Consider the following 15,309-nt stretch of genomic DNA (forward strand, 5'->3'; position numbering starts at 1 on the left):
AAGTGGTCTTTATTTCCTTTTCCATGGGGCTATGAACGTATGCTACATCAAATCATGAAGAACCCATGGGATTTGTAGTTCCCTGTCCTTCTTCCGCACTCCACCAACTTTGCAGGGCTTGGAACAACACAACAAATGCATCCCGGTAACACTGAGGTTCTGCGTCGGTTGTATGTTGTGTCTTTTTTGTACAGGCTAGGATTGCATCTGTAACAGTACATTCCTCCCCCAAGGGACGGTGTACAGGACTTGCTTTATCCAGATGATTTGCATGCAATGTTCGCATTAGACAAGGTGCATGTAGATTAGATGCACGTTCCTATGAGTTTTCCTCGACTCCATACTCTTTCCATAAGACAAGATACGAGAGTTGAGATCCCCCAGTTTTGGAATCCAAGATTTAGTTTATTTCATAGTCAAGTTCACCATCCAGTACTACAAGAATGGACGTGCACCCGTGATCTTTTGGTAAACCAACAATAAAGTCTTAAGAAATGGTTTCCCAAGGCACTTCAGGTGTAGGCAATTAATGCAATAAATCTTGTGTTAGATAGAGGGCCACAAGACATATCTTTGTATTCGGTCTAATGTCTTGTCTACCCTATTATGACCTGCATTATGTACCTAATTACACCAATGGAACATTTCCTTTTGTTGTTCCCGGGATGGAATCAACAACTGGTTTCTGCACATAGGAAGTCCTCTTTGTAGTCTCCACTCAGGTTGTTTATTCATCCACTCTTTCCATTCTGAGGTGTGTATCGTTTTGGCAATTTTTTCCAAGAATATATCTGTTTGTAAAGAGCAGATTATTTGATTGGGGTTTAACATAGACTGTGATTTGGGTTAATCAATTTCAATGTTTGTTTCTTGGTAAGTCAATGCATTTGCCTTTCTATTTTCAGTACCTGATCTGTAGGTTACTATGATTTTGTAAGCTAAAAAGAATAACATCCATCTTAATTGTCCCTGAGACAATTTTCGGGTGGATTTATAGAACTGTGGATTACGATAGTATGTATATACTTTGATTATATGTCGGGAACCAGCACTGGCTTCCCATCAACAAGAGGCTCACCTTCAAGCTGCTCACCCACGCTCACAAGGCACTCCATGACACTGGATCAGAATACCTCAACAGACCACTCACCTTCTACACCCGGAACCGCCAGCTCCACTCCGCCGACCACGCCCTGGCTATCGTCCCACGCATCCGAAAAAACAACCTCCGGCGGCTGATCGTTCTCCTATCTCGCCACCAAGACCTGGAACACCCTCCCCATCCTCCTACGGCAGACCAAAGACCTACTAACCTTCAGAAGGCTACTCAAGACCTGGCTATGTAGTTGAGCTTATATAGCGCACAGCTACCCGCAGTGGGTGTCCCGGCGCTTGCTTAGGGAACCCGTCCTGATATTCCCCTGTGTGATAGCCCCAGTGGGTATCCACAAGGTGAAAGTCAGGCATCCCGCCGCGAGGGGCCGTTGTGGAGATTAAGCAAGCTATTGCCCAGAGTCGCAGAGTGTGAACCTGTGAGTCGAGAAGGCACCGGAGCGAGAATTATCGAGTCCGTGGAATTTTTAGCCCAAGACCCGCCGAGGCGGGGAATTGAACCCTGGTCCAGGACCGATCTCAGCTTCCGGGTCTGCCGCCTCCAACCCCTGAGCCACACTTCTCCACTATCCGAGCAGTAGCAGCACCCCCCTAGTGCCTTGAGAACCTTAAGGGGAATAGCGCGCTCTACAAATGTCCTGATTGATTGATTGACCCCATGAGATAATGATACCATTCACTAAAAGCATCCTTTATGAACATAAGCTCCTTTTCTGCTACAGTGTAATTAAATTCAGCCTCATTCAATTTTCTCGTCATGTATAACCCTGGGGGTAGGACTACTCTATGCTCGCTTAGTTTGCGCTACTACGTGCTACGCGAATTGCACATAGCACAGTGCAAAAACGCGTAGCACGCATTTTTTGCTTGCTCATGGTCCTCAATGTCAAGTTGTCGACTGCAAGCGAGCAAAATGACATCCCGGCAAGACTTTTTCCTCGTTTGGGATCAGCAACATCAAGTTGCCGATCGTTAGTGTGGAAAATTGACCTCCCAGGGAGATTTTCAATGCGGGGAGGTCAGGTTTTTCATTGCAAGTGGTTGTGTATGCTCACAGCCGCTTGCAATGAGAAACTACCAGTCCACGTTGAGAAAGCTGCAGCTCGAGTACAAACCTACTTGAGTGGCAGAAAATGAGTGCTTGCACTGTGCAAGATGCGGTTTGCACTGATTGCACAGTGTGGACAAGCATCCAGCACTGTGCAATCAGTGCGAACAGCATCTTGCACAGTGCACTACACAGTTTGCGCAGCTACGCGTAGCTTACATAGTGCGAAGTGCACTTTACATAGCTACGCGTAGTGCTACTACGTGAACTGCGCCCAGGGTTAGTCATGTAGCGAACCGGATGCAATTGTCCTGTGATTACATTTCTCTGGGATAAGATAGCTCCCTCCTATAGCCACATCAGAGGCAATCGCTTGCACCATGTAAGGATTTTCAGAATTGGGATGGGCCAATATCGAGGCTATGCTAAATGCTTTCTTTAGTTTGTAAAAAGCGCTTTCATGGTCTGTTGGCCAAATGAACAGAACCTTTTAAACTTACTAGCCTAGTAATTGAGGCTACCATGTCGGAAACCTGATTAATAACTCTGCAATCGAAAGTTGGCAAACCCTAGATATCACTGGATGTCTCTTTTATTCTTAAGTATAGGCCCCTCTTTTGCTGCCTAAATCTTTCTTTCAGACATCTCTTGTCCTTCTGTGGACAACATGACTTCTAGAAATCCACTTTAGATACATCAAACTCACACTTGCTGAGTTTACGGTATAAATGATTCTCTCTTAAGGCTTGAAGCTCCCAACATACATGTTGCTTATGAATGGTGGTATTATTTGAGTAGATTAAAATGTCATCAATATATACCACCGCAAACACATCTAAAAATTCTCTCAATACATCGTTCAAGAAAACATGGAATGCGGCTGGAGTATTGCATAGCCCAAAGGGCAATATTGTATACTCAAATATTCCGTTAAGGATAAGAAAAGCTGTTTTCCATTCATCACCTTCTCTCATTCTTAACAAATGGGAAGCACACTTAATATCTAATTTGATGTAAATTACAGCAGATTTTACTTGATCTTAAAGGACGATGATTAATGACAAAGGGTAGCTGTTCTTTACTGTAAAGTTGTTCAGAGCTCTGAAGTCTATACAAGTTCTTCTTTGCCTTTTGCTTTAAGGATGAAAAACAAAGGGGAAGATGCTGGAGACTTAGTGGGTCGTATAAATCTATTAGCCAAGTATTTGTCTATGTATTGTTTCAAATGTTCATTTTCTGGCTCTGTAAGTCCATAGACTCTGGCGCAAGGTACCACTGCCCCAGGGATCAGATCTAGTTGACAATCATAATAACAATGAAGGGGCAGTGTATCTGCTTTTTCCCATTAAAAACATCTTGGTACCATTATGTCCTGGAAGTACTACATATTTTTCAGAGGTTGTGGCTATTGTCATGAACCTCTGGTCTAAGAACATATACTACTGACCACAAGTACAGTTCTATCATGAATCTCTGGTCTAAGAACATATACCACTGACCACAAGTACAGTTCAATATTCATTGTACTTTGTGACGTTAAAGTGAAATTATTTTACGATGAACCCTCATGCCATAATATATTGAGACTCTAAATGCCATTGTATGGTGTGCAATGTAATTATCCTTTCATTTGTTATGCCTCCGTAATGGGTTGTTTATTTGCATTGCGTAAAGTTTCATTGTGCCCTTTTTCACTGGTTTAAACTGCCTTCTCTTTGTTTTGATGCTAGTAAAAATCACTGAAAACACACGCTCGAGTTTTGTGCAACCACGGCTGCCGCAGCATTCTTAAAAGGAGCCACGCCCATCCGCTGGATGGGAATTATTTTGAACCTCGATCTGAGGAGGAGTGTAGGTCACACTCTCCATGTTGCCCGAGTCGTGGCACCCGCACGGAAAATCCAGTCGGAGATGTTTGCAGATCTGAAGAACAGGTAAGGCGATCTGCTTCTCTCAGGAACAGTTGTTTAAACCTGTTTTTTGAGCAGCGCTCGTTAGTATGGTAAACACGCTCTCTTTCCTGAATGCATTCTACCTGAAATGACAACTTGATTATTCACAGACGAACTCAAAGACTTACATTGTGTTGCCTATATGTACACTTAATGAAAGACATTCCTATTGCTTAAAAGCATAGAGTTGTGTTGCCTTAATAAAACAACTGCAGAAAAAAAATGAATTGGCACTAACTATGATTTCTGGTGAATGAAAGTAAAGACACTTGTGAAATATTTTCATGCCAGTTAATGAAAGCAAAGACACTTATGAGATATTTTCATGCCATTTAATGAAAGAAAGCAAAGATATTTGTGTGATATTTTCCTGCCATTTAATGAAAGCTTGAAGATGAATAGTGCCAATGCCTCAACTGGTGATATTGTATTTGTGAGACAATGTTCACTAAAAAACAGGGATTCAAAAGCAAGAGAGTTATCACCTCAGTTAATTGTGGGACCATATTTTTTCAACCATGGGAGCCCAAATAACCCATATTGAGGTGCCTTTATAATATTAAATCAAACTACTTCTAAGTATTCCTTCGCTCTTCAATCAAACAAGTCTTCTGTATGATATTTCAAGGGAACAGAAGCTAGTTCCCTCCCTTCTACAGCAAGTACATTTTCTGGACTCTCTCTCTCCAGTAGTGTTAAGTGTAATTTTCTATCCACTTCTTCATCCATGAATAGTCCTATTGCTCCTGAATCGATCATAGTGTGTTGGGTTTGCCACCTGTCTCTAGTCTTCAAGTGGATTGACAAAAAAGAACGTTCTCTATGTGGCATGTCTGCCCCACTCAAGGTATTCCCTTCTTTTCCCCTTGAGCTACTTAGTTTTCCGTCTTCATATCAGTGTTTAGAGCTGGTACTGTAGACCAACCACCACGATTCCTAGGCTTGTTTAGACAATCCTTTATGAAATGTCTTTTTTTCTGCAACACATGCATAAACCATTTATTTCTTCATAAATCTCTGTCTTCCTAAGTACAGCTCTCATCGAACCTACCTCCATATGCTCTGTAGAATTATTACTTCTGCTACCCATATTACCATTCTTCTCAAACCTAGTTAAATCAAATGCCTGTCAAATTTCTTCTTGTCTCCACAACATTCACTCATTCAATGATCCAAGCGCAAAGTCAAGTTAATTAAATCGACACACGTGGATGGTTCCGGGTCTACTTGAGCAAACACATCTTTCAGCTCCTCTTTTAACCCTCAGTGAAACAAGGCAGCTCTTGATGGAAAGCTGCCAGCCAATTTCGGGTGATTTCAGGTATAAAGATGAAGTTTTGTCTTCGCAGCCACGAGGACCAGGAGGCATCAACGACAACCAGGAGCTGGATTCGAGCTGTCCCATAAAGGATCTAGTTGACCGCAGTTATAGTATCTGTAATGGACCCAACAAGCCTTGGCAAATGCACCAAACACAGGACGTCAAGATTGGCTTCAGTGCAGTCCAGCAAGGTCTGTGGCACTTCTCCTTCATAGGGAAGCTGGAGCAAGCCTGGAGCAACCAGAAAAGCAAGTTAGATTCAAAATGGAGCCTTCCAGGGGCTCACTAGCCAACAGACTAGGAACCGGAAAGACGAGTCAAGCTGAAATGCCAAAGCGGGGCCCACGGGACACTCGTGGAGTGGGGGCCTCTGAGCTACAGTGCAAATGGTGCTTGGGTCTAAGGCTTCAAGAATCCCAATGCACAACTTTTAGTTACCTCTTGAAGTGAGTGCAGTTTGCAAAATGCAGGATGTCTAGGAGTTCCAGTCCCACATCTCTCATGTCTGTCACTGGTCTCAGCTTTGCTGTGATCGAAGGTCAAGGTCAGAGATGTTGGGAAGTCCATGTCCTGTGTCGCATATTCTTCGGGATCCGGAGGGAACCTCGAAAAAGAAGACCGGCAAAGTTGCTGTTGGTACCTGTTTGAACAGGGTGGTCACTCCTTGACCACAAGGGAGATGTCTTCCATCTTCCAGTTGAAATGGAATGTCGAGGGTCCAGGATATATGTTTCAGAGTTTCGTCCAGGGTAATCTAAAGTCCTAGGGACTGGGTTCCTATACTGATACTAAGTTTAGGGGCTGGACTACCTTTAAGGTCCCTCTTATGAGTGGACCTGAGAAGGGGGTTGTTACACCCCATTCCCTTTGTCCAGTTTCGCGCCAGAGCTGGGGCAGAGTACCCCAGCAACCGGTTTGAACTGGGAAATGCATGGAGCACCTAGTGTGCCCCAGGCAGTGTCTGGAAAGCCTTCACTGAATGCAGCCCCCCCTTCCCCAATACATAAAACCCTGTCTGGGGAGGTGCCAGCACCTCCCTGGACAGGAAACCTATTGTCCAGGCCTCCCCTGCCGGAGTTTCATCCAGCAACAGGAGGTCAGACTCGTGATTATGGCAGCAGCATCCATTTTGTGATGCTGAGGCTCTGTTTAACTTTAACCAGGTAAACCAGTAACTACATGTCTTCTCCCTCTAGAAGGGTGGAATGTTAAGGTCCCTCTTATGGGTGGACCTGAGAAGGGGGTGGTTACACCCCTTTCCCTTTGTCCAGTTTCGAGCCAGAGCTGGGTCAGAGTGCCCCAGCAACCGGTTTGAACTGGGAAATGCAAAGAGCACCTAGTGTGCCCCAGGCAGTGTCTGGAAAGCATTCACTGAATGCAGCCCTCCCTGTCCCAATACACACAACCCTTTCTGGGGAGGTACCAGCACCTCCCTGGACAGGAAACCTCTTGTCCAGGCCTCCCCTGCTGGAGTTTCCTCCAGCAACAGGAGGTCAGACTCGTGTCTGTGGCAGCAGCTCCATTTTGTGAGTCTGAGGCTTTGTTTAACTTTAACCGGGTAAACCAGTAACTACATGTCTTCTCCCTCTAGAAGGGCGGACTGCTGACCCCGCCTCCAGGACTGGCGGGCGGGGGGTAGTATTCTAAAGAGTTTGATACCTTACACGACATGTTTTGATAAAGCCAAACCAAAGTTAGCATTAACCGCGAAGATTATAATGCACTTAAGAGTATATGGTATGGCTATATCATAGAACAGCTATAAGGAGATGGTTCCGAAAGCTGCAGAGGGGCTCAGCTCATGCTAGGGCACCCTTTCACATAAAATCAAGCACTCTACCTCCAGGAATGTCGAGGTCTACCTTAGGATTGGCTTATAGGTGTATATGTGTCTACATGTATATATAGATATAGTTATACTATATCTAAGTAAGGGGTGATTACACCACCTTACCCAGCTGTGTGAACAGACATGTAGTGTCAGTTTGGAAGGCAAACCAGGGGTGGCACAATACATGCTGCAGCCCCTGGTAGGCCTAGGGTGCACCCATGTCCTGGGTACCTAGGGTACACTATACAGTGGCTCACAATGGTGACCCAGTAACCAATCTGGTATGTACCTAAAGTACATGGTATCAATTTAGAGAGAGAACAGCTGGGCTGTGGGCCTGATTAGCAGGTCCACAGCCACACTAAAGTAAAAAAAAAACAGAGAATCACATCAAAAAGTGGGGGTAACCATAGGAAGCAGACCCTACTCTCCTACACCCAGGGCATAGGTACCCCAGAGGCTTCCCATGGACTGATGCATGTAGTAATCCACCCACGAGAATCCATGCAAAATGGAACTACAGGCTTGCCTTTGCAGCCTGTGTAAGTTGGTGCATGCACCCCTTACTTAACATATAGGTTTACTATATCTAAGTGTCAGTACACTTAAAACCTATAAGTCCCCCCTATAGCAGACATTTGTTATCCTGAAGACAGGGTGCTTGGTTCTAAATGAGAGGGTGCCACTGCCTGAGCAGGACACCCCTGCAGCCTACAGAGTCCATTCTCCCGGGTTGTTAGTGCTGCAGCTATTTACGACACATAGAGTGGCATTATGTGACCGTGTGATGATCAACCCTAAAACTTCTGAAAGCAACCCGATTGTGTTTGGTGTCAAACATTGTGGAATCATAAGGAAGGCATGATTCCACCCCTCAGAAACCCGCTTTGTGAAGTCCATGGTGTTCCCGGTACCAGCCTTCTAGTCCCAGGCAGCCCAAAATAGTTGCTGCCTACAAGAGACACATTCCTGCCCTCCTACTGCTGAGCCAAGCTGGAGCGGAGAAAGGCAGAACAATAGGCATCCAGTCACAGGGAGGTGTGACCACCTCCCAGACAGGATTCAGTGTATTAGGCCTGGGTGGGTGTGCTTGCCTGCGACCGAAAGTCTGCATGAGGAGCACATTTGGTGTCCCTGTGCATAGTCCAGTTCAAACCAGTCCTGGGAGCCTTTCTTGACCTTCTGCATGGGTTGCCACTGCCAAGGCTTGTTGGTGCTCCAGCTGGACACCTACCCCTGAGCCCTCGACATTCTTTGTGGGACAGCTTGCATCTGGCTCCTGGTTGTCCTCGACATCTCCTGCTCTCTGTGGCTGCAGAGTCAAGAACCCCATCAACGCACCTGAAGCACCCAACGTCGGTGGGCATTCGCCTACAGAGCCCCTGGTTACTCCTGAGTGACCAAGACTCTGTCACCTCTGCTTTCAGATACTCTTCAACAAGATTCTATCCTTGGATTCAGACACTTTTCTTCTTCCCAGCAGTGGCTCTTTTTTGAAGTCCTCCATAGAGATCGACAGTGGTTTCCAACGCCACTTCAGACCTATACACCCGGCTTCCCTGGGATAGGTAACTCTGGTACTTGGGTGTCCACGGGTAGGGTGGCTCTCCAACCTCCTAACTTTCACGGGGTTTCTTCGAAGTCCACTCAGAAGAGTCCTTAAACTTTAAAACTGCAACTGCGACTCTCCCATAGAATTGTACATAGCAACCGGTTGTGTTCGCACAATGCACCTGTCCTGCGTGGGGTCCCTACTTACTCAGCTTGGGTTCTTCGTTGGGGTCCCTGTGATTCTACATCCTCTAGACACTGTCTTGAACTGGAGTTGTGGTTCTTATACCACTATTTTAGTATAGGGTTTGGTCTGCCCTTGGAGCCCACTGTGTATTGGTGCTATTTACTAATGTCTCTGTGCTACAGTATTGTGTGCTGTGTGAGTATCTTCATGTAGAAGATATTGTGTCATACTTAGTGTGTGTTATATTATTAGATACATATACATTCTAACTTCAGTGTGGTTCTCCTTTCATTTAACCAATAATATAAGGTTGCATTCAGGTAAAACAAGCTGCTTAACATTCTTTCAAGACTAAGTCTTAAGGTTGCTCTCCACATCTACCACTTGGATAGCTTTCTATCTTTGACCTCATAAATCACCATAAGGGTTGGTAGGACTGGTACAGGGTGTCCACTTTTGTTAGTGGACTGTATATACCAGACCAATTTCTCACAGTTACACAATTTAGCATAGTAATCTCCAGCTATTTCCTTTATTACCTGTAAAAGAAATTAACATCACTGTAGGATAACTTCTAGATATTATTTGGCATTTCTATATAGTAGGAGACTATGGTGTCTGTCTTTGGGGAGAAGGCTGAAAGATGAAAATACACTTATTATATTTCCAACAACTATTTCCCTTGTAATTAAACAAATATAACTGATGAAATATTTAGTACCTACCAAAAGATATCATACACCCAGCCTCACAGGGTTGGAACCAACATCCAGAACTCATATACCGCTGATAGAAAACATGATTAAATAATGATGAGCATACATGGCCTTATCATCTTGTCATGTAAAAAGTATTTCTCCACAGTCCAAAATCAATGATATATCTCAATCAGTAAGTATTCTTGAAGCGTAGGTGTAGTCCACAGAACACCATAAGAATTCACATATCTTCCTTAAATAACAATGGGGCATATGTATGAAGCCATTTTCCCGTTCGCAAATGGTCTGATTCTCAGAATCGGCCCTTTTGCGACAGGGAGAAAGCCTTTTGGGATGTATCATCCCAAAAAGCCTTCGCACAATAGCTAATCGCAAAATTTGCGATTCCCTATTCTGCGACTGCATTTAAGGAATCAATCAATCAAGCAATCAATCAAACCATTTGTAAAGCGCACTTCTTACCCGTGAGGATCTCAAGGCACTGGGGGGGGAGGGGGGAGCTGCTACTTCTCGAATAGCCAGGTCTTGAGGAGTCTTCTGAAGGTTAGCAGGTCCTAGGTCTGCCGTAGGGGGATAGGGAGGGTGTTCCAAGTCTTGGCGGCGAGGTGGGAGACCGATCTGCCACTGGAGGTCATTCTTCGGACGCGGGGGACTGTGGCAAGGGCGAAGTCGGAGGAGCGGAGCTGGCGGTTGGGGCTGTGGAAACTGAGTCTTCTGTTGAGGTATGCTGGTCAGGTGTTGTGGAGTGCCTTGTGTGCGTGGGTGAGGAGCTTGAAGGTGATACTAATTTTGACGGGGAGCCAGTGCAGGTCTCTTAGGTGGAATGTGATGTGACTGCGGAAAGGGATGTCGAGGATCAGGCGTGCAGAGGGGTTCTGAATGCGTTGAAGTCGTTTCAGGAGTTTGGCCGAGGCTCCTGCGTAGAGGGCGTTTCCGTAGTCCAACCTGCTGCTGCTGACGAGGGCCTGGGTGACCGTTCTTCTTGTTTCGGTGGGGATCAACTTGTAGAACTTGTGGAGCATGCAGAGGCTGTTGAAGCAGGAGGATGAGACAACGTTGACCTGCTTTGTCATGGATAGGGAAGAGTTGAGAATGAACCCTAGGTTGCGTGCGTGGTGGGTGGGTGTTTGAGCTGTTCCAAGTGCGGTCGGCCACCAGGAGTCTTCCCAGGCTGAGGGGGTGGATCCGAGGAGGAGGACTTCCATCTTGTCCGAGTTTAGCTTCATTCGGCTGTTTGTCATCCACTCAGCAATGGCTTTAATTCCTTTGTGAAGGTTGCTTTTGGGGGTCCTTGGTGAGGGAGAGGATCAGCTGGGTGTCGTCGGCGTAGGAGATGATGATGAGGTTGTGCAGTCGGGCAGCGTGAGCGAGCGGTTTCATGTAGATGATGAACAGTGTTGGGCTGAGGGAAGAGCCCTGGGGTACGCAGCAGATGATCTCGGTGGCTTCAGAGCGGAAAGGGGGGAGGCGGACACTCTGTATTCTGCCGGAGAGGAAGGAGGTGGTCCAGTGTAGGGCCTTCTCTTGGATCCCATCGTTGTGAAGGCGTGTGCGTAGGGTGCGGTGGCAGACCGTGTCGAAGGCAGCTGACAGGTCCAGGAGGATGAGGGCCGTGGCTTCTCCGTTGTCTAGTAGGACCCTGATGTCATCTGTGGCGGCGATGAGGGCAGTTTTGGTACTGTGGTTACTTCGGAACCCAGACTGGGATGGGATCAGGATGCTGTTTTTCTCAAGGTAGCGGGTCAGTTGTCTGACAGTCTTCTCGATAACCTTCCCCGGGAACGGGAGCAGGGAGATGGGCCGGAAGTTCTTGAGGTCCTTGGGGTCAGCCTTCGGTTTTCCCAGTAAGGCGTTGATTTCGGCGTGCTTCCAGCTCTCTGGGAAGGTTGCTGTCTCGAAGGAGATGTGGATGGCTTTCCGGAGATGTGGTATGATGGTGGTGTTGGCTTTGTTGAAGATGTGGTGTGGGAATGGGTCTGACGGAGATCCGGAGTGGATGGCGTTCATGATTTTGATGGTGTCATCGTTGTTTATGTAGGTCCAGGAGAGCAGGAGGTCGGTGGGAATGGTGGCCGTGGGGGCATAGGACTCAGTGGTTGTCGTGGCGGTCATGGCGTTAAAGCTGTGGTGGATGTCTGCGATCTTGCGATGGAAGAAGTTGGCAAGGGCGTCGCACAGGTCTTGTGAAGGTGCGATGTCGTTGGTGTTGGATCTGGGGTTGAAGTGTTCCTTCACGATGTTGAAGAGCTCTTTGCTGTTGTGTGCGTTGTTGTCTAGACGGTCTTTGAAGGAGGCCCTTTTGGCGGATCTGATGAGGTGATGGTGTCTACGGGTGGCATTCTTGTGGGCTGCGCAGCTGTCTGGTGTCCGTTCATGGTGCCATTTCTTTTCTGGCTTTCAGCAGGTTTGCTTGGAGGCCTGGAGGTCTTCAGTGAACCAGCTGGCTTTATTGCTGGTGTGACTGTTGGAGGGTTTTTTGATCAGGGCGAGGGTGTTGGCGCAGTTGTCGATCCATTGTCTGAGGTTGCGGGTGGCGGTCTCAGGTCAGTGGGGTCTGCGGGTGGGCTCTGGGTGAGGGTGGTGGTTACCTGGTCTTCAGTGACTTTGCTCCAGCTGCAGCGGGGGATCTGTTGGGTGTGGTGGTGCGTGGTGGGTTTCTGGAAGGTGAAGTTGATGCATTGATGGTCGGTCCAGTGGAGTTGAGTGGTGTGGTTGAAGGAGAAGTGGGAGCTTGCCGAGAAGATGGGACATTGACCTGACATTGATCTACATTCTGTCCATCAAATTGTTTTTTGTAATTTTCTCCGAGAAGATGGGGTCAAGCGTGTGGCCGGTTGAGTGGGTCGGTGTTGTGACGAGTTGTCTGAGTCCGAGGTTGGCGAGGTTGGCGATCAGGGTGGTGGAGTTGGTATCGTTATTGTTCTCGAGGTGGAAGTTCTGAAGAACCGGGTTTTAAAACCCAGCGGCGCCAGGATAACGCCCGATGTCTTCGGATTCCCCTGCCTTGGCAAACAGAGACACGGGACACTTCTTGGTGACGTCAGTGACCAAATTTATTGGCTGCAACCAGGAACAGAGGTCTACGAAGCACAACACGGGTGGTTCGCTAGAGACTGGACAAATTCATAGAGCGGAGCATCGTCTTTTATGCTAAAAATCACATTCCTTGCTAGCATCAATTACATACAAACTGACCAATCGTTGGGTGACATTTCAAACATATCGCATAACGACAATCCCACTTTCCGTTGTCCAGCCCACCAGAAATGACCAAGCAGAATCCAACATTCCTGTTCGAACAGGCCGGACAAACCCATCGCAAAGACCTCAACCCAAATCAATAATTAAGCCATAAAGGAAGGAACAGGAACAGATGAGAAGCAAGATAGAAGGGTGTGTGCATGTACCATAAAATCAGCAATGTCCTGTTCTTTGATCTCTATCTGACCTGCTGCTTAACAAGGAACAGGCTCAACGAGGTCAGCCTCGGGCAAAGGAGTCAGTTCGTTCAGGTCACGAAGAAGTCAGGTAAGGTGTACGTGTCCCAAAGACTCGTTCGGCCGTAGTCATCGGCCTATGTGAGGGCAACCACACAAAATGGCTGCCGTACACAAAATGGAACCCGAGGGTTCGAACGAAATCCATGAATACGTAGTGTTCTCATTGATCGGTTATGGCGAAAACACTCGTACGTACCGCACTCGTCATTTGCGGTCCGCTGATGGTCTGCTGATACCAAAAACGTCTATATCCAAAGACCTTTATTGAACGGGTTCAGAATCTATGGAACCACAGGACCGCAGAACCACAGCCCCTCCTTTTGCCCTTACATAGGCAACAAACCCAAACCCATGTCAGTCTGAATCCAGGTCTATATTCATCAGATCATCAAGATGTTGCTGTAGCATCATCCTAGTACTTAGCAACTCTCTCCGGACAGGTCTCCTTGCGCACGAAGTAGCACAGAGGCCACATATAGCAGGAGCACACTGTACACAAAGACAGAACAGGAAAAGGATAGCTAAGATCATACCAATGACCATCAGAATCTTCCATCCCCACATGGATAACAATCCCCAAAACCATCCCATTAACGACCAATCTCCCTCGTCTATATGTACAGACTCGGAGATCTTATGTAGCTTGGAAATGGCCTGGAAAACTGTCGGAGCGTTGTCTGGAAACACAGCAGCTCGATTGAATCAGTTTACACACTCCACCTCTATCTGCTAGTATGACATCATGCGCAACTCTGTTCTGATCCGACTGGAGCTCATCAGTCAAGTTACTAAGGGCACCGGCAGTTTTGACTATGGTGGACTCAACCACTCTCGTCAACTGTCGAATGTTCCTGCTGTTAGCCATAGGTCCCCAGAACGGCAGAAAACCCTTAAAGAAATCTCCCAATTGTTGTTCTGCGGTATCTTCCTTACTGAAGACACCTCTAGCAACTCTTGTCTTATGGTAATCTGCTACAGCTGTAAAAGTGGGAGGCAACAGGAATGAAACAAAACATGTGCCCGAAAAGTCAGGGGGCAACCATGTGTACACTTTGTCGTAACAGATGGAATAGGTACCCTTAGCTGCTAGGAACGCTGGAGAAGTCTGAGACGGAAATACATAAGTCTCAGTACAAACACTCTTCCCTAACTGAGCTCTCGGATTCTTGCCATTACTTTGCAGACAATAATGACCCTGATGGGGCACTATCCAAATCGGTGGAGAGCTTTTCGCTCGCTGGTTAACACACAGACTAACTCCATATCCAGTAACGTTCCAACCAATGTATGCTTGTGTCTCATCTCTCGGGATAGTCTCATACGAACTAATTCCTCTAATCATGTCGACTATACCCTTGACCAGAGCACTAGTCTTCGGACTATCTTTCACGGAACGTTGGGGATAGTCTCCATGCGCATAAATGAACATCGTTCTGTTTGCCCGAATAGAACCATTGTAGCTAAAAGGCAAAACCAGGTACGGAATACCTTTATCGGTACTATGGGGCATAAGGCCACAAACCCAACAATTTGTCGTGTTCATTACTAGCTGGTGTTGGTGCAGGAGTTGAACAAAGGAATTATTAGCAAATTCCAATCTTCTAACAATTTCATGTTCGGGCAGAGGGTGAAAAGAATGAGAAGAAAGTGTGGCTCACTGGTTAGAGGCGGCAGACCCGAGAGCAGAGGACTGCCCGGGACCAGGGTTCGATTCCCGGCGCGGCAGGTTTCTGGACCAGGGTCAGCGGACTCGATAATTCTCTCGCCTCGGTGCCCACTCTGATCAGCGATCACACTCGGCAACTCTGGGCATTAGCTTGCCTCATCTTCACTAACGGCCCCACCAGACCGCCGGGGATGCCTGGTCCCACCCTGGAGATACCCATTAAGGGACCATCTCTCAGGGAAGCCAGGAAGGGTTTCGCAGCGGTCGAAGCGCTTGGGACCCTACGGGTAAGTAGTGCGCTATATAAATGCCTATACATACAAGAAACAGTAGGAGGAGGCATAGGTTGCATAGTGGGCATGAACTTCACTTGAAAAGAGATTGTCACATATCCAATTAAAAACATCATTAAGCTAAGCAG

Source organism: Lissotriton vulgaris, chromosome 3_1 (assembly GCF_964263255.1).
Source record: "Lissotriton vulgaris chromosome 3_1, aLisVul1.2, whole genome shotgun sequence".
Lineage (NCBI taxonomy): Eukaryota > Metazoa > Chordata > Amphibia > Caudata > Salamandridae > Lissotriton > Lissotriton vulgaris.